General features: G+C 45.8%; 1 long non-coding RNA gene across 2 annotated transcripts; it reads left to right on the top strand.

Moving 5' to 3' along the window:
• Window positions 1-1,219: 1,219 nt before the first annotated feature.
• LOC122222836 lies at window positions 1,220-12,709 on the top strand. Of its 2 annotated transcripts, XR_006203901.1 has the most exons (4): window positions 1,220-1,490; window positions 1,992-2,118; window positions 5,362-5,472; window positions 8,522-12,709. It is a non-coding gene; the product is annotated as an uncharacterized LOC122222836 (long non-coding RNA). The 2 variants fall into 2 exon arrangements; XR_006203902.1 differs by lacking the exon at window positions 5,362-5,472 and having other exon boundaries at window positions 1,223-1,490.
• Window positions 12,710-22,685: the final 9,976 nt, after the last annotated feature.

A 22,685-nucleotide genomic window follows, 5' to 3' on the forward strand; every position in this document is an offset into this window, starting at 1 on the left:
ATCAAAAATTACATCATATAAACTTACAGGTGAATAAATTATATTAAAAGCAAAGGTAATGAATACTCAAAACTCATTGCTTCATAATTACTTCCCCACATGGTATGCTATGGCATGCTCAACTCTGCATTCAATGATGTGACATTGGTGGCTTGAGTGTAGCCATGGTGGTAGTATTTACACCACAGAAATCAGCAAACACTACAAATCAGCACTCCCCACTCCCCAGACTATAATTAAACATTTCCTTGCACACTGCCCCTAGAGATAATCACATCTGGTGAATTTCACTATGTTTCAGCCAAGGAGATCCCCTGAGAGTCTTTGGTTGCTGCCTGAATGAGGAAGCAGAGGAGGTGTTGGGCAAAGTGAGAACAGGTGGGGCTCTCCCCATGGCCCCAGCCCCGAACTAGGCCAACGGCACAGTTGTTTGTTTTTAATATAAACTTATATACAAAAGTTTGTCTGAGTAAAGTTCTTTCCACAATTAAAAATAATGGAAAGTGACTAATTACAGTTCAGGAAATGGAACTTTTTATAGTTTGGATCCAGAGGAGGGAAGTGACTTGCTCTAGGTCCTGCAAAGCCTAGTCCACTGAGTTATGGGAGGGAGCCAACACGAGGGGCTCCTCATAGCGGGAGACACCTCCCATAGACACTCATGGGAGCCATCTTCAGGGCTCCTCCCAGATGGGTGGTCCTCCCAAAACAATGTCCCAATCAAGGACACTGGGTTGTGGACTCCCAACCAAGCCTTGCGATTGCTTTTCTTGCAGAATGGAAATCCCTCTCCATACCTCTGAAGGACTGGCTGCGTTTCTGGATCCATATTCCCGGATTTGAGGCCAAGTTGAAAATCTTGCCCTCACAAACAGGTTTTTACATTTGCTCCCAACTTTCAGTTGGGGAAACCTGCTTGAAGCCTTAACAAACCAACCAACAAAACAAAACAGCTGTTTTATTTTTTATGACTCAAAGGCAGAAAGGGATGTCAAGTCTGGCTGGACAGCAAGTGGATGTGGTGGCAGTAGGGGTGTGGTTGATAGGGGAGAGTGGAAGGCAGGGGATGTGGGGAGAGAAGAGAAAAAGACACCTTTAAAAGAATAATTTTAGGGGTAAGAAAATTTAGCTATAGGTGTCAAGGAGAGTCCAATTTCCTGAGACTTCTAAAGTCTTGCTAATTGCTTCCTTCTTGCAAAACCTGGTCTCATGTGTTATCTGTCAGTTGTGCTTTCTTATGCAATCCACATTACACAGTGCCCAATGTGGACATGGGTGTGTTGTACAAACACATCTTTGTAGTAACACCACAACGAAGAATTCTGCAATAAGTGTTGTATGAATTTTCTAGGGCTACCGTAATGAAATACCACAGACTGACTGCTTTAAACAACAGAAATATATTTTCTCACAGTTCTGGAGGTTAGAAGTTCAAGATCAAGATGTGGACTGGTTTGGTTTTTCCTGAGACCTCTCTCCTTGTCTTTCAGGTGGGCACCTTCCTGCTGTCTTCACATGGTCTTCTTCTGTGAGTGGATATGTCTGATGTCTCTGTGTGTCCAAATTTCCTTTTCTAAGGACCCCAGATTAGATGAGAGCTCGTCCTAATGGCCTCATTTTACCTTAATCACCTTTTTAAAAACTTATCTCCAAATACTGTTACCTTTTGAGGTAACTCAGATGTCTGAGGGAATTCATACATTGAAGTGAGGACTCCGACTTATGAATTCGGGGGATACAATTCAGCACATAACAAGTATTTAGGACCCATTTATCCTATACTACATGAAAAGGATCCCAGTCACATCCTTGGATATTAATGGTGTCCCCCCATTGACATTGAAAGGTTTTATCATGTACACAGATTCACTGCCATGCATTGGACTGGGAGCTCATCAGGTGAAATGCTTAAAAAGAAAATCTCATGTTGGCTTAAAGAATTTTGAAAGTTCTATCTCTCCTCCAAATCACCGTTTTGTCTGTTATTACAGGAGTTTATTTTCATAGGTGGGAAGTCCTCAAAGGATTTTCAATATTATCAGAAGCTACTGATGACATGGAAACAGGTGTAATGGCTGAACGTGGCTGGAAGTAATAACCGTGGTCAAGGTGAACAGGGTAGGTGAAGGTCAAACTGTTCCATCTGAAGCATGTATTGAGTACTTTGTCTTGGGCTCTATCATCCATTCCTTCATTCTTTCCTGAATCTATTAGTCTTTGCCAGGCATCTAGAATGGGCTGGGCAACTGCAGATACACAGGTGAGTGGTGTTATCAAGTCCCTGCTTTTGTGAGTTTACAGATTAGCTATGTTAACTATTAAAAAATGATTCAAACAAACACAGCCCTTACCTTTACAAACAGAAAGGATCCGGCAGGGATCAGGAAATCACTTCTGGAGCCAGACTACGCCTGCAAGATCTGTGCAGGCAAAAATGGGTGCCCACTCCTGATTCTCTGTACCCAGGAAACTGGTGATGGGGTACTGGTCCAGTACCTCCAACCACGTTTGCCAGGAAACAGCAGACAAAGTGGACCATAGTCTCATCTCACATCTCAAGAGGGTGCTTCTGTTGTGCATTTTTCCATATGGGAGGAGCTCTGTTAGTGCAACACACCTGCCCTCCCTGCATCCCTTCACATTCTCCTTCCCAGGGGAGGTGGAATGACAGAGCCGATTGGCAAGTTGGAAGAAGAAACTTGACATGAATGCAAGAGTCCCCACCTCTTCTCTTTCTTTTGGGAGTAAGTCGCCCCCTGGGAATGTGTCTTCTGCTCGGCATTTCTAGGGACAAGGTTTCCCCTGCCAGGTAGGAATGTGGTTTCCCAGTGTGGCCTGAGCCTGGCTTGGTAAATTGGTCTGATGTTGGAGTTCAGTGTTAGGAAGTTTACTTGCCTATAGTAACACTTGCTAATACAGATTTATAGGAAATAAAGGTAATGGTTTGAATTTGATATGCCAACTTTTTCCTTTCTTTTTCTTGTTTCCCTGTTGATTGAGAATCTGGTGAGGAAACTAGATCTGGTGACATGGATGCAAACTCTCCTTGTGCTTCTGTCTGCCATGATGCCTGCTGTTGGGATGACTCAGTCACTCTTGAAACATTGCACACCCATTTCCCACGTGCTCCTTATAGCAACCTGTTGGCAAGGGCAGGACTGGATTTATCAGCTGAGGAGCTAAGACTGCAACTATTAGTGCTTCCAGCCTATTCCATATTGCGATACACACAGGAAGTTGAAAAAAAAGTATACATCTACATACATATCAATCTATGCATCTGTACCCATATCCATGCCTTACCACAGAGAAGCGATGAGGCTGCTGGCACCAGAGGGGACAAGCTCAGAGATCTTGGCTGTCCAAGGCCTTACCTGCTTATTGAAAGCAGTGAGAAGAGCAATATATCAGCATACCTGTAAACCCATTCTTTGCCCACCAGTTGGAAAGTTCTAGCTAGGAGAAGCATGCTAACTAGTTCAAGGCCACACAGTTAATATACAGAATTTGAACCCAGATCCTCTGAGTCTAACTCTAAAGAATCTCAAACACAGTCTGAAATGGGGGAGGCAGTTGTTACCATCATTCACGTTCCCTCTGGCTTGCTGGGTCAGGGAAGGTTCAAAGCGATGGCCTCTCATCTGGTCTGTGTCGACTGGACCAATCCCTATCCGGGGATGCAGTCTGCCTCCTGTCGGGTCTCTCCCTTTCTGAACTGGAGCAGATGTTTCTAGTTACCTTCTGGAGAAGGGAGTTCAGAGGAGCCTGTATTAAGGTCTCCTTGATCTGGTCTAGTGCTCTGCCACGGGGAGACAGTACCTACTGGATAGCTAAGGTGCTTCCCTATTTCTAAATACAGGCAAAGCCCTCATCTCCAATGTGATGAAAACAGTAGATGGAAAACAGTAGATTAATTTAAAATATTATTTAGGGGAGCCTGGGTGGCTCGGTCAATTGAACGTCCGACTTCGGCCTGGGTCGTGATCTCATGGTCTGTGGGTTCGAACCCCGCACCGGGATCTGTGCTGATAGCTCAGAGCCTGGAGCCTGCTTCTGGTCCTGTGTCTCCCTCTCTTTCTGCACCAACCTTAAATAAAATAATAAACCTTATTAAATAAACCTTAAAAAACTTTTTTCAATAAAATATTATTTAAAGGGTAACCATGAGAAACATACCTTAAACTTCTTATTTTAATTTAAAACATATACAGGTATGTTCAGGCACCATTTTTTTTTTTTTTTTAAGTAGGTTCAAGGCATTTTCTTGGTGCAGGCTTCTATTAATTGGAATTTGTTTTATCTTTCTTGTATTGACTATACTAACAATCCATTTATCCTATATATATTTACTGTGTTCGTTCTATGCACCTGGCATATTCTAGGTGCTGGAGATATAGCAGTGACCAACACAAAGTCTCCACACTTGTGGAGTTTACATTCTATCGGATTCTTCGGTAAGTTCCAGTTCAGGTTTCTTTAAAGAAGAGGGAGAACTTAAAGACACAAGACAATCGGAGTACAGAATCATCCTAAGATGTTTATGATTTTTTCCCCAGTCTTTCTCAAATGTCTCCCATACCAGTTCAACAGGACTTTTTGTGTGACTTGTCCTTAAATGTTAATTTAAGGACAAAACATTAAATGTTTTCATAGGAACAAAAACTCTTTTTTTAATTAAAAATTTTTTAGAGAGAGAGAGAGAGAGTACACAAGCAGGGGAAAGGGGCAGAAGGAAAGAGAGAGAGAGAGAGAGAGTCCCCAGCAGGCTCTGTGCAGAACCCAACATGGGGCTCGATACCACAACCGCGGGATCATGACCTGAGCTGAAGTCAAGAGATGGATGCTCAACTGACTGAGCCACCCAGGCTCCCCAAGCCTCTTTCTTTGTACTCACATTTCATTGGTTTTCACAATAATTAAGTCACACAACCAGAATTGCAAGGACAATGGGCAGAACTGTGGGAACAAATGGCCCTGACCCATTGGAAGCACTCAGCTCAACCCGTGGGAACAGAAGCACTTGAGGGAACCTCTCCTAGTCGAGCATCCGGCATGCCGTGGGCACACTGGGTTTTCTAGAGGAAGCAGAGAGCCTCCATTAACCTGGTGACTTGGTCAGGAGGAGGTCAGTTTTAAAAGCTTCTGCCACACTGACTCCCTGGTCCTCTCCAGACCAAATATATACTGAGCTTTGAGACTGCAGTATTTTATTAAAGGGCTCAAGTACTTATTCCAAAGCTCTACAAGGATGGGGGAAACTAGGAGTTATGCTTAGGTGTTACTCTGTTTTTATAAAACTGCATATTTCTCTTATTGCTATGGCTTGGCAACTGTTCTCCTGGCCTGGATTTCACGGCAAAGAGCCCTCCTATTTACTAGCTGAAAATGCCCCGTCCAGAACCATTCATGACAAACGGTGCAGGGCTCAAGTAGTCGATCTCTGATGACCACGTTTCTCCCCGATAGCAGAGGGTAAGTATTCAGTTCATCCTCTGTAGCAAACGCCTGCTCAATGGGAGAGCCCGTTGTCCTCTCGTTTGTAAAAGGAGAGAAGAGAGTATGTGCCTGTGTGTCCCGACAACAGCTCACCAGAAAGAGCCATGTGAGGAACAAACAGGCCATCATGATAAGTCAAGGATAAAGGTTGTCCGGTGTCCCACAGTGCTCCTAAAATGACAGTGACGTGATAGAGATTGCTTAATAGATCTGCTTAATGTTACAAACACGGAACCTCAGACACTTGAGGAAAATGACTTGCGGAAGACAGAGCTAGCCTGAGGCAAAGCGGGAGTAAGAAGTCTCTGGCAGTCAGGCATTGGTTCCCTCTACTATACCTGCTGTTCTCAAAGGAGGGTCCACAGACTCCTGGGGATCCCTGCAACACTTCTGAGGGGTTCATGAAGTCAAAATGATTCTCATGGGGGCACCTGGGAGGCCCAAAGCCTCTGTCTCCCTCTCTCTCTGCCCCTCCCCCTCTCGCACTTTCTCTCTCAGAAATAAACATTAAAAGAAAAGATTTTCGGGGCGCCTGGGTGTCTCAGTCGGTTGGACATCCGACTTCGGCTCAGGTCACGATCTTGTGGTCCTTGAGTTCGAGCCCCGTGTTGGGCTCTGTGCTGACAGCTCAGAGCCTAGAGCCTGCTTTGGATTCTGTGTCTCCCTCTCTCTGCCCATCCCCTGCTCATGCTCGCTCTCTCTCTCTCTTTCTTTCTCTCTCTCAAAAAATGAATAAACATTTAAAAAATATTTTCATAATAATACTATGATTGTTTTGCCCTTTGCACTATGTTAACATTTACACTGAAGGTACAAAAGCAATGGTGGGTAAAACTCCTAGCTTCTGGGCGCGAATCGAGGCAGGCATCAGGGTGTACTAGTCATCCTTGCCACACACTTAAAAACAAATGCCAGTTTCATTTAAGGATGTCCTTGATGAAGTAGTAAAAATGATTACCTTATTTATTTATTTATTTTTAATGTTTTATTTATTTTTGAGAGAGCACAAGCAGAGGAGGGGCAGAGGATCCAAAAGCGGGCTCTGCTGAGCCCAACGTGGGGCTTGAACCCATGAGCCGTGAGATCATGACCTGAGCCAAAGTCGGATGTGTAACTGACTGAGCCCCCAGGTGCCCCTGATTAGTCTTTTTAAGTACCAACACTTTTCAAAATATTCTATATAACAAAATGGGGAGTATGCATAAATACTTTTATTGCATTTCGGGGTATGATGGTTACCCCTAGGAAGTGTACTGAGGTGATAAATCTGTGTGTTGAACTAGCCATTTTTTTTTTTTCATGGAGCATCTTTTCTTTCCCTTTCTCTCTCTCTCTCTTTCTTTCTTTCTTTGCTTGAAAGACTAAATGACAAAGAGTGCTTTTTCAGACCGGGTATTTGGCAGATATTTTCTTTAAGTGAACAAAGGGAGTCTGTCACTTCGAGGAAAACAACTGATGGTATTTGTTGCCAATGATAAAATTTGAACTTCCAAGGGAAAATGAGAATTTTGGAAAACTCGTATCTATTACTGTGGAGCTTGACAGCTTCCTAATATTTGGACTTTTCTAATGAGATCGATGGTGATATTAATGAATGTGATTTTTAAATACTGTCTAATGAAATTATGAACATTTAGAATATTTGTATAATTCAATAAACCAGCATTTTCCAATGCACGGTATTACAAATCATACATGGATAAAAGATCCAATCAAAGTTCATAATAAAGCAATGGATTTTAATGTAACAGTATACAAAAATATATGCTTTCAGATTTCACACTGCAACTACCCTTTAACTTGCTACATTTTGGTGCAGCATCAGAAAGAATATCTAAAAATATTCAAAATACTATTAAATACTCTGTTTTTCCAGCTATTATCTGTGTAAAGTCAGACTTTCTTCATATACTTCAACCAAAACAACACATTGCAACCTATTGAGTACAAAAGTAGATATGGGAATCCATATTGCAAAAATTGCAAAAAAAGCTGCAAAAATGGAATGCACTATTACTCTTCCCACTAATTCTTTTTTATTTTGGAAGTTTTTTTAAATGAAAATATTTATTTATGGGGCACCTGGGTGGCTCAGTCGACTGAGCGTCCGACTGGCTCAGGTAGTAATCTCATAGTTTGTGGGTTTGAGCCCCGCATCGGGCTCTATGCTGACAGCTCGGGGCCTGGAGCCTGCTTCAGATTCTGTGTCTCCCTCTTTCTCTGCCCCTCCCCTGTTTGCACTCTGTCTCTCTCTCAAAAATAAATAAAAAACATTTTTTAAAAAAGGAAAATATGTTATTTCTATTATGGTAAAATGTCATTTATGTTAACATGTAATGGATTTATTTTTGTTAGTTTTAATTAATGAATAAACATTTCAATAAAACTTTTCTCCTGATCAACATAATCTACATAAGTTTTAAGAGTGTAGGGGCGCCTGGGTGGCTCAGTCGGTTAAGTGTCCGACTTCAGCTCAGGTCATGATCTCGCACTCTGTGAGTTCAAGCCCCGCATCGGGCTCTGTGCTGACAGCTCAGAGCCTGGAGCCTGTTTCGGATTCTGTGTCTCCCTCTCTCTCTGACCCTCCCCTGTTCATGCTCTGACTCTCTCTGTCTCAAAAATAAATAAATGTTAAAAAAAATTAAAAAAAAAAAAAAAAAGAGTGTAAAATGGTCCTAAGACTAAAAAGTTTGAGAACTGCTACATCATACCAGGCTGCCTTCCAGAAAGTAGACTGGAGGTGTACTTCTTTTCTCCTTTACACAAATAAGCCCGTGCTATTATTGTTTTATTTTATTTTAAAGTTTATTTATTTTCAGAGAGAGAGAGAGAGAGAGAGAGGGAGAGGGAGAGGGAGAGAGAGAATCCCAAGCAGGCTCCTTGCTGTCAGTGCAGAACCAGACGAGATCTCACAAACCATGAGATCATGACCTGAGCCGAAACCAAGAGTCAGACACTTAGTTGACTGAACTACCCAGGCGCCTCTAAAACTACTTTTTTTGTTTTTTTTTTTTAATCCAACCAGCCCTCTTCCTTGAGAACTGTTAAGAAGTAAAGAAAACTGCAAAAAGAACTACAGATTCCTGAAATCAAAGGAACAAAAACAATGGGAGAAGGCAACAGAAGCAAATAAATGAGTTTCTCCAGAGCTGTGCAAGGTTGACCAGGACTCCCCTCCCTGCAGCCTGGTGGGAGTTGCTATTTCTTTTTGCATCATGGGCCTGGCCTCATGCCCACTCCCTAAGCCTCAACCCTATCCCAGAATGCTGTTCTCTGGGGCCTCGAAACATACATGGATGTGTTAAAGCCTTGGGCGGCTTGGCACCCCACAGCCCTCGCTCCCAGTACCGTCTCTGGGTTACAATGCAGGGAAAGGCACTAATCAGATTGTGCCTCCACCAGCCCCTGTTGTGAGGTTTAGGCCCAAGATGAGAAGGGAAGGCCCCTGTTTCTGGACTGAAAAGGAAATGTAAATCTCTCACAGGCCACGTGCCAGAAGCTGCTGGGAGACCATTTCCCTGTTAGTAAACAGGGCCTCCTGGGCCATCTTTCTCTTCTTTAATAACCTGTGGGGCACCTATTGATTGCACATGCTGGTCCCTCATAAATTATAACAGGGATGCCTCCTAGTTGCTCTGGAGCTGCGTGGATGGGAAAATTGGCTCACTAATACCTCATGCTCATGGAGCACGGTGTATTGCGCCACATAAACATGAAGAATATGTATCATCAGGCACCGAGAACGCACAGGAAACAACTCTAGCGGCTGCAGAGGCTTCTGGGCATGCTGCAGACTTTAATTAGCCAGTTTCTTCCACTGGTACTGGAGAGTGGCAGAAATGCTGATTACATGCCTCCTCCTGCAGAATGCTCGCTTTCGGTTGTGGGGGGCGGGGGGTCAAGCTCTGGTGGGTGGGTGATGGGTCTGCTCTCATCCCTGCCCCCTCACCAGGATGGGAGCTGGCACATAGGAGGGAATATTCATCTTTTGTGCTCGAGCGCCTAGTTAGGAATCAAGACACATCTACACTCACTGCCACCTACAGCTGTATGATCTTGGGTAAATCCCTTAATCCCTCTGAATCTGCATCCCATCTGGGAAGTGGAGAAAGTAATATACCTAGTTGGTTGTGAGGTTTGAGGGAAATAAGGCTGACCTGGTGCCCTGTATGTTCTCAGTAAATACTTGGTGAAACTGAATTCGAATCAGCTAAAGGTCACGGTGGCAGGTATAGGTCTGAAACGATTTCCTTCTCCCGCCTCCAGAATCTGGCATCCACCACTACCTGTAGCCAACACCTGGCTCTTTAAGTAAGAAGCTTGGCCACGGAACTCACAGCTTGACTGGAAATGGTTCTCACATCCCTCTGTCTTCCTGTGCCCCTCCTGACTTGGCTTCTGAATTTAAAATTCACTTCACAGGGCACCTTTCGAAAGTGGACAGTAAACAGAAAAACATGCCAGCATGGCTTACCATTCTACGAAGAAAGCTTGGCATCTACACTCTCACACTTAACAGAAACTTCAGTGTCTCTAACTTGAAGCAGGCCCTGGGCAATTGGGTCCACTTGTGCTTTTCCAAAGTGAGTAACCTTGTCCCTGCAGCTCCACTTTTGCCATTGCATGAAAATGGACTGGAAGGACAGTGTGTGTGTACCCATGTTTTCCTGCCACTTCCCTTGGTCCTAGAAATGATCTCTGCTGCTCTGGAATACTGTGTAGGGGGTTGAATGGCGGTCCCCAAGAAGATAATCCACATCCAGAACCCGTGCATGTGACCTTCCTTGGAAAAAGGGTTCGTACAGATGCAATTAAATGAAGGATCTTGAGATGAGATCATCCTGGATTCCCGGGTGGACCCTGACCCAATGCAAAGTGTCCCTATACAGTCAGGAGGAGAAAACACAGACACAGAGAAGTCCATATGGAGATGCAAGCAGAGAGCTGCAGCCACAGGCCAAGGAGTTGCTGGGCCACCAGAAGCTGAAAGAGGCAAGCCAGGATTATTCTCTAGAGCCTTGGGAGGGAGTGTGGCCTGGCCAACAGTGTCTTCAGACCTTTGGCCTCCAGAACTATGAGAGACTACATTTCTCTTGTGTTAAGGCACTTAGTTTGTGGCAATTTGTGACAGCAGCTGTAGGAAACCGCTGCGGACGTGCTCCCAAGGATGGACCCCGGCTCGGGTACTTCTGTCACAGGAGATGCTCCTTCTCTCTCTGGGAGGATTTGCCAGAGCACCAGTCTCAGTGGCCAGGTGGGCAACCAGTTCTTGGGAAGTGCAAACACTCAGATGGAGCTGTGGCTGAGGATCCACACTGGAGAAAGCATGCTGGGATGCTTTCAGCACCTCTCGGCGGCCAAGGCATTGCAGAAATGGCCTAACTTTGGAACTAGACAGACTTTGGTTTAAAACTCAACTCCACTGTGAGCTTTGTGACTCCAGATGAACTACTTGCCCTCTCTGTGTTCCAACTTCCTCATCTATAAAATGAGGATAATAGCTCCTACCTTATAGGCAGGAGCAGATGCGGGATGAAGCCTGCGTATTTTTAGAGACCCTTTTAAAGAAGAAGAAAGCTTCAAATCCAAAATTAGGAGTGGGGCCTTGTGCTAGGGAGGGGCTCCAAGGCTTACACTAACCCGCCTCAGCTTCCAGGGTGTTCCGAGGGTTACAGATAAAAGCATGAAGCTCTAGGCAGCCCTGGCTCCTAGCGAGTGCTTTGCAAGAGGTAAAGCTATCTGGATGAAGAATCCAACACTGAAGTGTCTACTGAAAGGCACACAGATATTTTTGTAACACACAGAAAAATGTATGATAGAATACATTCCATGGCGGGTTGCTAGTTGATGGCTTGACATCCGTTTTTCCTTTCTTTTCTGTAACAGAAAACTGACATTTTGGGGCATGCCCATGTGCTCAGCTAACACCTAGCTTTCCAAGCATCTCTTGCAAAGAGGTGTGGCCAGGAGACAAAGCTCTGGCCCAAGAAGTATAAGCAAATACAGGTAAGACACTTCCATACAATCTTCTTAAGGGAGCGTGTTCGCAACTGAATTGTGCCTCCCTCAACCACCATTCATACGTTGAAATCTTAATCCTTAGTATCTAAGACGATGACCTTATTTGGAAATAGGGTAATTGCAGGTTAATTAGTTAAGATGAGGTCATTAGGGTGGGCCATAGTACAACATGAATGGTGTCCTTATAAAAAGGGGATATTTGAACCGAGAACCACACGAGGCAGAGAATGCAGTGATGCTTGTGCAAAACTAAGGAACATCAAGAATTGTGAGCAGATTCCCTGTAGAAAGGGGAGAGGCATGGAATAGATTTGGCCTTATAGTCCTCAGAAAGAATCAGCCCTGCTGACAACTTAATTGCAGACATTTGGCTTGCAGAACCATGAGACAATAAGTACACTTCTGTTGTATAAGCCACTCAGTTTGCAGTAGGTTGTTACAGCAGCCCCAGCAAACTAACACAGACAGATATGTCCTCCTTCACCAAGCTTCCATATTGCTGCATGGAAGGCAGATAAGAGGGCTGGTCCTCCATTAGCCATCTTGGTCCATGAGGATGAGGGAGAGCAGAGAGCTAAATGCAGTCTGGGACCCTAAAACTTCAAGAAACTTTCAGACTAGCCCTGTTCTGCCTACCTTTGGGCTTTTTTTTCCTGAAAAATAAGTAATCTTGAAGGTTTTGTTGTTGTTATGGTTTGTTTTCTGAAACGTAGCTGAACATAATCTTAACTGATACATAGTTTTGATAAATTAGTGATTCTCTGGGAGAGGATGAAGATTGGAATATCTGGTAGGGGAATTTTAGCTTTACCTGTAATGTTTCAATTTTCATAGCAGAATGTATTCATGTATTATTTTCTAATTAAACATTTTATAATAAATAAGTTACAAAGAAAAAAAGAGGGATGACAACATACAGATTAAGAGAGGCCTAAGAAATGTATCAACCAATCGCAGTGCACGAACCTGATTTGAATCTTGACTTAAAACAAAAAATTTTTTTAAACCTATGAGCTAATCAGGGAAAATTTAATATTAATTGGATAGTTGCCATTATGGACTTAATATTAATTTTTATGCATGCTAATAATACCATGGTCATATATTTAAGGTGCTCTTATCTTTTAGGCTCTAAAACATTGTTTTGCACCCTCAAGACTTTTTATTTTGGGCCAAAGAATTTTTTTTTTGAGTACAGTTGATACACAATGTTACATTAGTTTCAGGTGTACAACATAGTGATTTGACAATTTGTATATTATGCTGTGTTCACCACAAGTGTAACTACCATCAGTCATCATACAACGCTTTCATAGTATCATTGATTATATTCCCTATGCTGTGCTTTTTATTCCATATGAATGACTTATTCATTCCATAACTGGAAGCCTGTCTATCTCCCTCTCCCCTTCACCCATTTTGTCCTTCCCCCAGCCCCCTAGCCACCATCAATTTGTTCTCAGCATTTATAGGTCTCATTCTGCTTTTGTTTGTTCATGTTGTTGTTGTTGGTTAGGTTGCACTTATGAGTGAAATCATACGGTATTTGTCTTTCTCAGTCTGACTTATTTCACTTAGCATACTATTCTCTAGGTCCATCCGTGTCTCAACCCTTGGTTGTGGGGAGCTCTCCCATACACCGTGGGATGTTTAGCAACATCCCTGGATTGTACTCATGAGATACTAGCAGCACACCCCTCCCCCAAATTATGACAATCAGTAGTATCTCCAGGCATAGTCAAATGTCCCCTGGCAGTGGGGGGTTGTGGGGGCACACTTGGTCTGGGTTAAGAACTACTGCTCTAAAATTTAGGGAAATTTTCGAGAGGTTTACTAGAATATTTATGGGTGAAATGATTTGATGTTTGGGTTTTGCTTCGAAATAATCTATGTGATGGGAGTGGGTAAACTGTTTCATAATGAAAAGTCTAAAATACAGCTAAAAAATTTGAGTCTACTTGTACTTGTCTGTCAATATGGTGGACTCATTGTGAAATCTCTTGTCACTACAAAATCTGAATATACTGGATTAAAAAAAAAGCAAATATTTACCTTCCTTGGTTCAAGATCTTGTCTCATGTCTCCTACATGACTCTTAACACCCAAGGCCCTGGGCCTTTCTGACTGCCAGCAGGGCAGGCCCTCTCTCCCACATGACTAACTCAGCTCTACTGGGGACATTCCTCAGCCAGGGGCTCCACTTGGGCCTATTTAAATTGCCTGGTGACCTCACACCTGATGCTGCCTGGCACCAGTGCTCTATGGGCCTCCTCCCCAAGTCCCAAAGCTCCAGGCAGGAGGGAGTGTGTTTACAGCCAGATTCGTTAGGGCCCTGTCTTGCTCATCCTGCAGAGTCCAGCCCATCGGCTTTCGCTGTTTGCAGACACCTTTCGCCCTGGCCAAGCCCCAGGCCAGCCCACTCTCTAAACACGCGCCACACCTGTGCCCATCTCCTCAGCCAGCTGTTTCACTTGACCAGCTGCTGCCTCACTTGGTCACCTGCTCAGGGTACTCCAGGCCCCCGTGGGGCTCACTCTTCCCTGGGGGTTTCTCCTGAGACGGACTCCGGGGTCCCCCTGATCCTCCCAAGGCTCTGGGCCTCGCGCGGTTTGGTCGGGCCTCCCTAGTGGCTGGGTTACCTTATCACCCGAGTCCACCTGGGGTCAGTCAGGGTGGACGGTGGAGGAGGGGCTCTGAGCTGCAGGCAACTGGTGTCGAGAGTTCTGGGCCGAGAGGGCTCGGCAGGCTGCACGTGGTCTCCAGACACGAGGGTGAGGGGCAGCCTGTCGGGTTCGGCCGAATCCCCCGCCCCCGAGCCCATGGCGGCGGGAGGCAGTGGGAGCAGCCGGGCCCAGGGGGCCCCGCCCGCAGGCCCCTGTCGCCGGCGCGGAGCGGGGGGAGCGGGAGGGCCTGGCTATTTTTACACGGACCCCGTTCCACCGCAGCGGCCGTTTTCGGGGTGGGCGGCAGCTCTCTGCTGGAAGCATCTTCGAGGTGAGAGGGCGGCAGGAGGCCTGAGCAACCACCACTTCCTCTACGTTTCTGAGTGTGGACCACCCGTCCTGGTTCTCCTCCAGGACAGGGGAAGGCTAGCCGCCTTCTTGCCTGGGAGGCAGGCACGGCCGCCGGTGCGTTTCCAGGGGAGCTGTGGACAGACTCAGGTGAGGCGCCCTTTCCCTCCCCTTCGTAGAAACGGAATGACGTGTGGGTTCACGACGGCACTCAGGAGTCGGAGAGCCCCGGGTTCAAATCCTACACGCTCCACTCACTAGCTGGCAAGGTGGTCAACATCTTTGTGCCTCACCTTTCCCATGGGAGAGGTGCACGTGTGAAATGAGAAAATGCGGCCTACTTCAGAAAGCTATTGTGTGAGCACTAAATGAGATTATATATGTATTTATAAACATAAACACATATTATCTACATGTATAATGCAGGACAGGAACTAGTAATATTGACCTCTCTCAGTTGTTCTCACACTACTCTTATTAATGACCCTCCTTTTATGCCAGCGAGGTGGGGGGTTGTCCTCAGTCTACACAAATGGCTTTTCCTTTCCTGCCAACATCTCATAGATACCTCTCATATCAAGGGTACCAGTGATAATTTAGGGGTCAGTAATCCTGCCTGTGCCTTTGGCTGTAGCTGTCTATAACCATCGACTTCAGTTTATCGAAAGCTTGGTCATGGAAACAAAGACCCTTTTCCTCCTCTCGTCTTGTTGTCAAGCAAGTGATGTAGACCTAGAGAAAGAAGAGAGCAGGCTGGCAAGGGACAGGGGCAGTGGGGAGCAATTTAAGACGATGGAGCAAGAGCAGCATTGAAATAATCAAATATTGGCACAGTAGGATTAAAACCTTTTGAGGGGGGAGACTTAGTGACTATGTAGACGTGTTTGGGGTTCAGGGATCACCAATAAGGTGCTGTTAGGCTCTGGTTGCCGACACCTGTGGTTTTCGCCTACCTCCCCCCTCCCCTCCCCCACCCTAAGTACCAAATGGTTTTTGGAAACCACCCACCTTTTATTCTCTTTCCATGTAGTTCAGGCGGAAACCTCCCCACCTCCAGATCCAGGGCGGGTTTGTGACCCAGGCTTGGCTAACTATAGTCATAGTGATTTGTTGAGGACTAAGTCTTTTGTCCAGGGAGGGTCAGTGGGAGTCAACACTGAGACTTTTGCTGAAAGAGATACCCTTTTTTCAGTGGAGTTGCTAAGCTGGGAAGGTGTAAGTGAAAAAGCAGTGGTGGCCATCTTTGTCACTGCATGGGCAGTCTGCCCGAGAACAAAGACAGAGAGAAAAAGCAGATCTGAGAGGTGGAGACACATGCATTTCTTATTCCCCTTGCTGAGCAGGTGGAACTAGCCATTCCCGAAGATGCAGGGCTTTAAAATACATGAGCTAACATATTACATTTTTAAAGGCAGCGCTTACATTGGGTTTCTGTTAATGACAACCAGAGGGGTTCTGACTAATTCATCCTTCTATTTATTTTTTATTTCGATGGAAAATTTGCAATTTTTACACTGTAGCATAAAAACAGAACTCTGACATGTTTGACAACATATTTTTGACAGTTCTATCTATTTCTGACAAAGACGTGCTGGGAAGTTGTGGGAACACATCCCCTGTGTCTGCCCCCCTCCTTTTATTCAGAGCTACATAAATGTATGCTAATGATCTTATGATGACAATCAGAACTGTACTCGAAGAAGACTATAGCAGTCAGGAGTAGGATTAGAGTAGGGAGAGACAAGAGGCAGAAAGACTACTCAGGAGGCCGATTTAATGATTCAAATGAGAAGTAATGAGGATCTTCATGAGGTGGGAGCCCCAGAAATAGAAAGGAAAGACCCTGCAGAGGGTGGATTATCATGGTCTGGCAACAGATTAGAGGGTAAAGGAGTAAACAGTAAAGTGTTTTCATCTACAAGGCTCTACAGGACCTGACTTGCCTTCCTGCATTGTTCCTCATTTCTCTCTTACTAACTCTTTCCTTTGCGAGTCTGCCCAGCGACTCTGGCCTTTGAATTCACGGTGCCCTCTGCTTGGCACACTTTTACTCCAGATAGCCCCTGGTTCCTGTCTCACTTCCTTCAAGCCTCCACTCAGATGACGTTGCATCAGAAAGGCTTCCCTGAAGTGCCCCCGAACCCGTGAAAGCCTGTGATTATGGCTTTCATCCTCAGCGTGTCTTTTTTTCTTTTTTTTTTTAAACGTTTATTTATTTTTTGAGAGACATAGACAGAGCACAAGTTGGGAAGGGGCAGAGAGAGAAGGAGACACAGACTCGAAGCAGGCTCCAGGCTCCGAGCTGTCAGCACAGAGCCCGACGTGGGGCTCGAACCACAAACTGTGAGATCATGACCTGAGCCAAGGTCGGACGCTTAACCGACTGAGCCACCCAGGCGCCCCTCATCCATCCTCAGCATGTCTTACGCCTGCTTAATCTTTCTCCATAGTGCATAGCTCCTCACTGATTATGTATATATTTCTTTTCCATCTCCCTCGACTAAGATGCAGGCTCCCTGAAAGCAGTGACTTTTGTTCACTGCCGAGTCCCCAGAACTTAGGACAGAATCTGGCACAAAATTTTACAGAGAAAGAAATCTTGAACAACTGGGACAATGATGGGGTGCTGGCAGAAACAGAAACACTGAGAGAGGAGTGGGACCAGGGTTGCTGGGGCGGAGGAGTGAGGTAGTGAGTCAGTTCAGACCCTGCAGAACTTGAAGTTAGATGTGCAAACAGCAATATCAGGCTTGTGGTTGAAGTGCTGGTCCGGAGCTCAGGGGAAGCCAGAGGTGGAGGTCTAGAGAGAAATTTTGCTTCAAAGGCTGGTGGCTGCTGTGGTGGAGTCCGTGAAGTCCGGCTCTGAGGAGGCCATGATGAGACCTGCGGACAGGGCCCTGGAGAGAGTCTAGGGGGCCAACTAGTCTCTGTTTGCCCAGGAGTTTCCTGGTTTAAAAACTAAAAGTCTAGGAGTGCCTGGGTCGCTCAGTTGGTTAAGTGTCTGACTTCTGGCTTTGACTTAGGTCATGATCTCGGGTCATGAGTTCAAGCCCCGCATCATGCTCTGCGCTGGTGGCCCAGAGCCTGCTGGGAATTCTCTCCTTCTGTCTATGCACAACCCCCTCAAAATAAATAAATACACTTTTAAAAAAAATCCTTAAAGTCTAGCTAAGAACTGCTCAGTCTCAGGCAAACTGCAGTAGTTGGTCACCCTAAGAAGTCCCTTCCATTGAGGAAGAAGGAGGGGGAGGACTGGTTGGAAAAGATAGAGGACAAGCAGCCTGGAGCTTCCTCACAGAACTCAAGGAAGGGGAAGACTTTGGTCAGGAGAGATCTCCCTTCTCCTTCTCTGGTCTTCGACCAGTTTGGTTCTGACCTTCTGAGCCCAGGAAGGCTGAATTACCTCTGAGCTTCCCCCACCCCACCTCTCAGCAAAAGGTGATGGCTTCCTGATAAGCTGGGTGATTTGTTTGGTTCCAGGGCTGAGGTCCCAGCTCCAACCAGTTGGTTAGGGTTAGTATGAGCCCTTAGATTCTGGTGTCTGGGGACTTAAAGTGATGCCCTGGATAACTAGTTCTAAGTCTGTGATCATTTTCTGCTTGTGCCAAGGGGGAGTTTAAGAGGGTAAACAACTGTGCATTTGCCTAGCCACTGTGGCTAAGGAAACAGGAAGCTGCCTCTCCTCTTGTAAACAACACCGGCCAAGATTAGTAGCACTTGTAAGGTGCCACTCTTAGCAGTGGCCACTGAAATGTGCCCGGAACGAAATTTCAAGTGAGAAAAATGGTTGCTGGGGACATAGAAACACAAAAGGAACCCTAAGAGGCATTTGCAAAACCTCTTTCTGAACTTGAGTCCTGAACCAAGTATTTGGAGCTTTGGTTGTTATAAAGAGCCCATGAGACAATAAATTAGAAAGTACCTCAAGTTGTGTAATTTAATTAAACAGTTAAAGTTGTGTAATTATTTAAGATAATTACACAAATACAAGGTCTTTTCACTGGGCCTTGCTTGAAATAAAGGATCTGTAGAAAACATGGTCCCTGTCTTTAGAGAACTTTATGGCTTACCGGTAGAGACAGGATATATACCAAATGTCTGATAAGAACTTAACTATGTTTATTAAGCAGTGTATAAGGAAGTGGAAATAAAAGTTGTGTCAACTCCCTGATTCTCTTACCCCTTCCCAGTTCTCTAACCTACAACACACATATCTACCTTCCTAATGAGCATGGAGAAAAGTGCCCTAATTCATCCAGGCCAGAGCACAGTGGTGTTTCCATCCAACTGTCTTTAGCCACAGACCTGCTCTGGGAAGAAAGGGTCATGGATGTGGCAAGCCTGAGCTTAAATACATTGCCTAGAAAGTTAATTCAGTAAATATTTATAGGCCATCTACTTGAGGCCCAGTGCTGCACTGGGTTTTGTGGAAGTCTAAGAGAGGTCCCCGAAACAAGGCCTCATGATTATTAAGTGTCAGTGTAAGTTGTAAGTGCAATAAAATTCTAGAAAAGGGAAACATTAATATTTTAAGCAGACTATATATTTCATGGAGACAGGGCCATGAAAGGGAAAGGCTGTCAAAACAGAAGGAAATCTGGTGAGTCCGGGTGTAATAGAATGAGTGAGAGTGGCGTTTGGAAAACTAGGGGCAAGACTTTCTGCCGAGATCCAGCTTCCGCAGGAAGAAAGAGTGTTTTACTGTTCCTTAAAAATATGGATTGCTTTCAGTGGTATAAAAAACAAAAACAAAAACAAGAACAACCGTGGTTCTTAAGAAGTTAAAGGACTTAAATGGACAAACTTCCACACCCTAGTACTTGAGTAGAGAACCCGGCATTCAGCCATTTAAAACCCCAAGTCCTTCTGGAATAGGAAGGTCCACTGTGCTAAGAACAGAGCATCTGAGCTAATGGCACTGCCTCCTACTTGAAGCCAATGATGTCAATGCTGAGTTAACAGCACTGAGCTCGGCTGCCACTGCTGCCGTTCCCTGCAGCTTTAGGTGTTCACCAGAGGCACCATGGTCGCCCATTAAAATTGCCTTGTGCCTCTGCGCTAGGCCACCTCACTGGGCTCTTGCTTCCTAGGATGAGAACCACCTGCTGAAGTTGCTCCTATTACCCCGGTCCCAAATGACTCTGCAAATTGAGGACTATTCCCTATCTACATTCATTCCCACTTGTCCCCAGAGTGCTGTTTGTGTACCCCCAATATCTTAAGGAAATTTCGTGTGACTCCACCTACTTCGGCTCTACACCACCCCAGCCCTCTCTTTAGGATTTAGCCACATCCACAGGATGCTGGATGGGAACAACCTGGGAGGCATGCACCAGCTGCTACTCAAAACCACTGCTTCCCCCAGAAGTCAAGGGCATTATCATCAGCGGCAGCTTGTGTTTGCCAGTGTCTCCCTTAGAAAGTGACCTTCTTCACTGGCCTCTTGGTCCCTCGTACATATAGGTTCCTGACAGGCCTCCCTACTGGTTCTCTAGAGAAGCCTGGACATGTCTGAGCCCCAGCATCAAGATGGTGATCCCCAGCCCGGATTTTCAGCACTTTTAAAGAGAAAAAAATAGATAGAAATATCTATTAGACTATTCTATCTATTAGATAGAAATAGAGAAAAAAATAACTTTTAAGTTAAAAGCGTAACTTTCTTGGAACCTTCAGAACGGATCAACAGGCAATTAGGGCTGAAATGACAATATAAGAACCTTTTGGATGAACATTAGAAGGTGGGGGGGGGGGGGAACACTGATTGAGAAAATTGTTAAATGCAAAGATAAAAAGCCCTAGCCTTTGAGAACAGATGGGCGGAATTGCACCAAAACCAGTAAAAAAGGAGTTATCTGCAGAGCCGGCCTCTGTGACCTGCCATTGCTAAGCACTCAGAGGACCTGGAGGAGGCCCTCTTTGGGGCTGTTTGATAAAGCAAGGGCAATCACAGTGCTACCCCTGCTAGGAACTTTTCAGTACACTATCTCTAATCTTCAAACAACCTCGTGTTACTGGAAAAAACCACCTGCCCACACCCACTCTCTCCCCTACTCAGCAGACAGGGCCCCTGGAGGAAAAAAGCTTTGTCTCAGAGCGAATGTACCTTCACAAGGGGTAATTTTAGAGTTTTGATAGAGCTTTTGCACACGTTAAGGGAGAGTGGCTTTTGCAGGGAGGGACTAGAGAGAGGTGAATTGGGTGCAGAAGATAATAGGAAGAACCTGTGTTTCCCTTTGAGGGTGGGCGAAGAAAGAGGGCAGAAGAGAAAGAAGAGGAGGCCGGTGAGCATGGCGGGAGATCAGAGCTGGAACCACGGAAGAAGCCTGGTGACCAAGACACTCAGAGAAACGGTATTCATTTTAGAGTCCGCTTAACCGGATGTAAATCCCTCCATGCCTTGGGTGAGGGAGTCTTTGTCGAATTTAAGGAAAGGGGCCGAGCCCCACAGCCTGTGGGGTGTGTGACATGGCACAGGTCTGAGGCAGTGTTGGCCTCACATTTGTAAACACTTCCAATGTCATTGGAATCTCTTCAGAAACAACCTTTTAAAATTTACGCACAATTATTTACGCACACAATTAATTTTCTGAACGGCACAAAATTGGGCGTTCTGGGTGTTTCCAGCCTTGTTTTGTTTGTGCATCCACTTTTACTGATCAGCACTTTAACCGTCCCCGAATAAAATGAGGCGATCCAGACTAACAAGGATTCTCAAATTCTTGAGAGACTGACGGAGTAAATGAACGATGGCCAGACCATATGTAAAAGTTGAACTCTGACCCCCAACCTCTATGGCAACCAGCCCAGGAAGCCAAAACACAACCTCTGTAGTAATCGGCCCGGAATCATCAACTTCCCTAAATTTTGCCTAAGCTTCCAACTCAGGACCAACCAGAGAAAGCCAAACGGACTCTCTGAACCAATCACACAATGTGCCCCGCTTCTGCTTAGGCTGCCGCCAGCTCCCCCACGCCGGCAGCCTCCAGTCAGAGCGTATCTGAAGCCTTCTCTGTTTTCCACCGTGTAGCTTTTCCACTGCCCCACCTGTCTTTGAGCCTCTGTCAAAAGCAAGTGATGGCGGCTGACCTCATTGCCCCAGCAAGCTGTGCGTGAACAGCCTCTGCTTGTCACATGCGGGTGGTCTTTGTGCCCACATTCCTCTCAAGGTTTGTCTCAGGTTAACCTGGTACCCACGGAACCCGGAGGAATGTCACAGGCCGGACCATTGCATCAGAGCCTTTCCACCGTGAGCCACTGGAAAATACCTGGCTATTTGTAGAAGGATGTCTAAGAGAAAAACACCGCCCCCGCACCTCACACAACAGACCCATCGGACGGAAGGCCCCGGGCCCAGTGTTCTTCCTGGACTGTCGGTGCCCTATGGACACGCAGCAGCAGCAGCAGGAAGCCACAGAAAAGAAATCAGCTGCGGAGTTCGGATTGGTCCAGTTTGTCACGCTGCCACGTCGCCAGCCCATGGTGCCGTGCCAATTACCACCGCCAGCGCTGAAGTCACTTTTCAAAACATGGTCAAACTCAGTCAGGGCCAGCCAGGTGTTAAAACACTCAGACACGATTGTCAAAGCAAAGAATTATGTGCCGGTAAATAGAAGTCTGGGCTCCAGTTAAGCAGTCGCCTGGATGCCAGCCTGCAGATTAACCCTTTGTGGACAGACTGGCCGGTCACCGCGTCGGTGGGACAGGGCTAGAGAGAGGGCAAAATGGCATAGGGTGGGAGGGGCCCGGCATGGGGTTCAGTCAGACTGAAACCGGGGTGTTTTTCTCTACTGCCATTCCTGGGCAACCACAACTCTGGGGGCTGTGGGTGATGCTGTCAATGCTGATGATCTATAAGGCAGGTGTAGGTGTTTCACATGCTTTCTGAAGCCCCTTGGCCTGTGCTCACGCAGGCACCCAGAACCATCGGGAAACTGACACATGTTTGCTGACAGCCTACTGTGTGTCAAGCACTGAGTTTCCTTGATGTGTCAGGGCTTTAGTCTTATCTCATCAGGGCTCCTTCTCCAGAGGGTCCTTGTTCCGTACCACTGCCGATGCTTCCATTCTGGGCTCCCAGGGAGAATTCTGAAAAGCTCCTTTTCAGCCCAACATTCTGAGAAACGATGTGGCTAAATTTTGAATAGGCTTCTAGAGCCT

Source organism: Panthera leo, chromosome B3 (assembly GCF_018350215.1).
Source record: "Panthera leo isolate Ple1 chromosome B3, P.leo_Ple1_pat1.1, whole genome shotgun sequence".
In the NCBI taxonomy this organism is placed as follows: Eukaryota; Metazoa; Chordata; class Mammalia; order Carnivora; family Felidae; genus Panthera; species Panthera leo.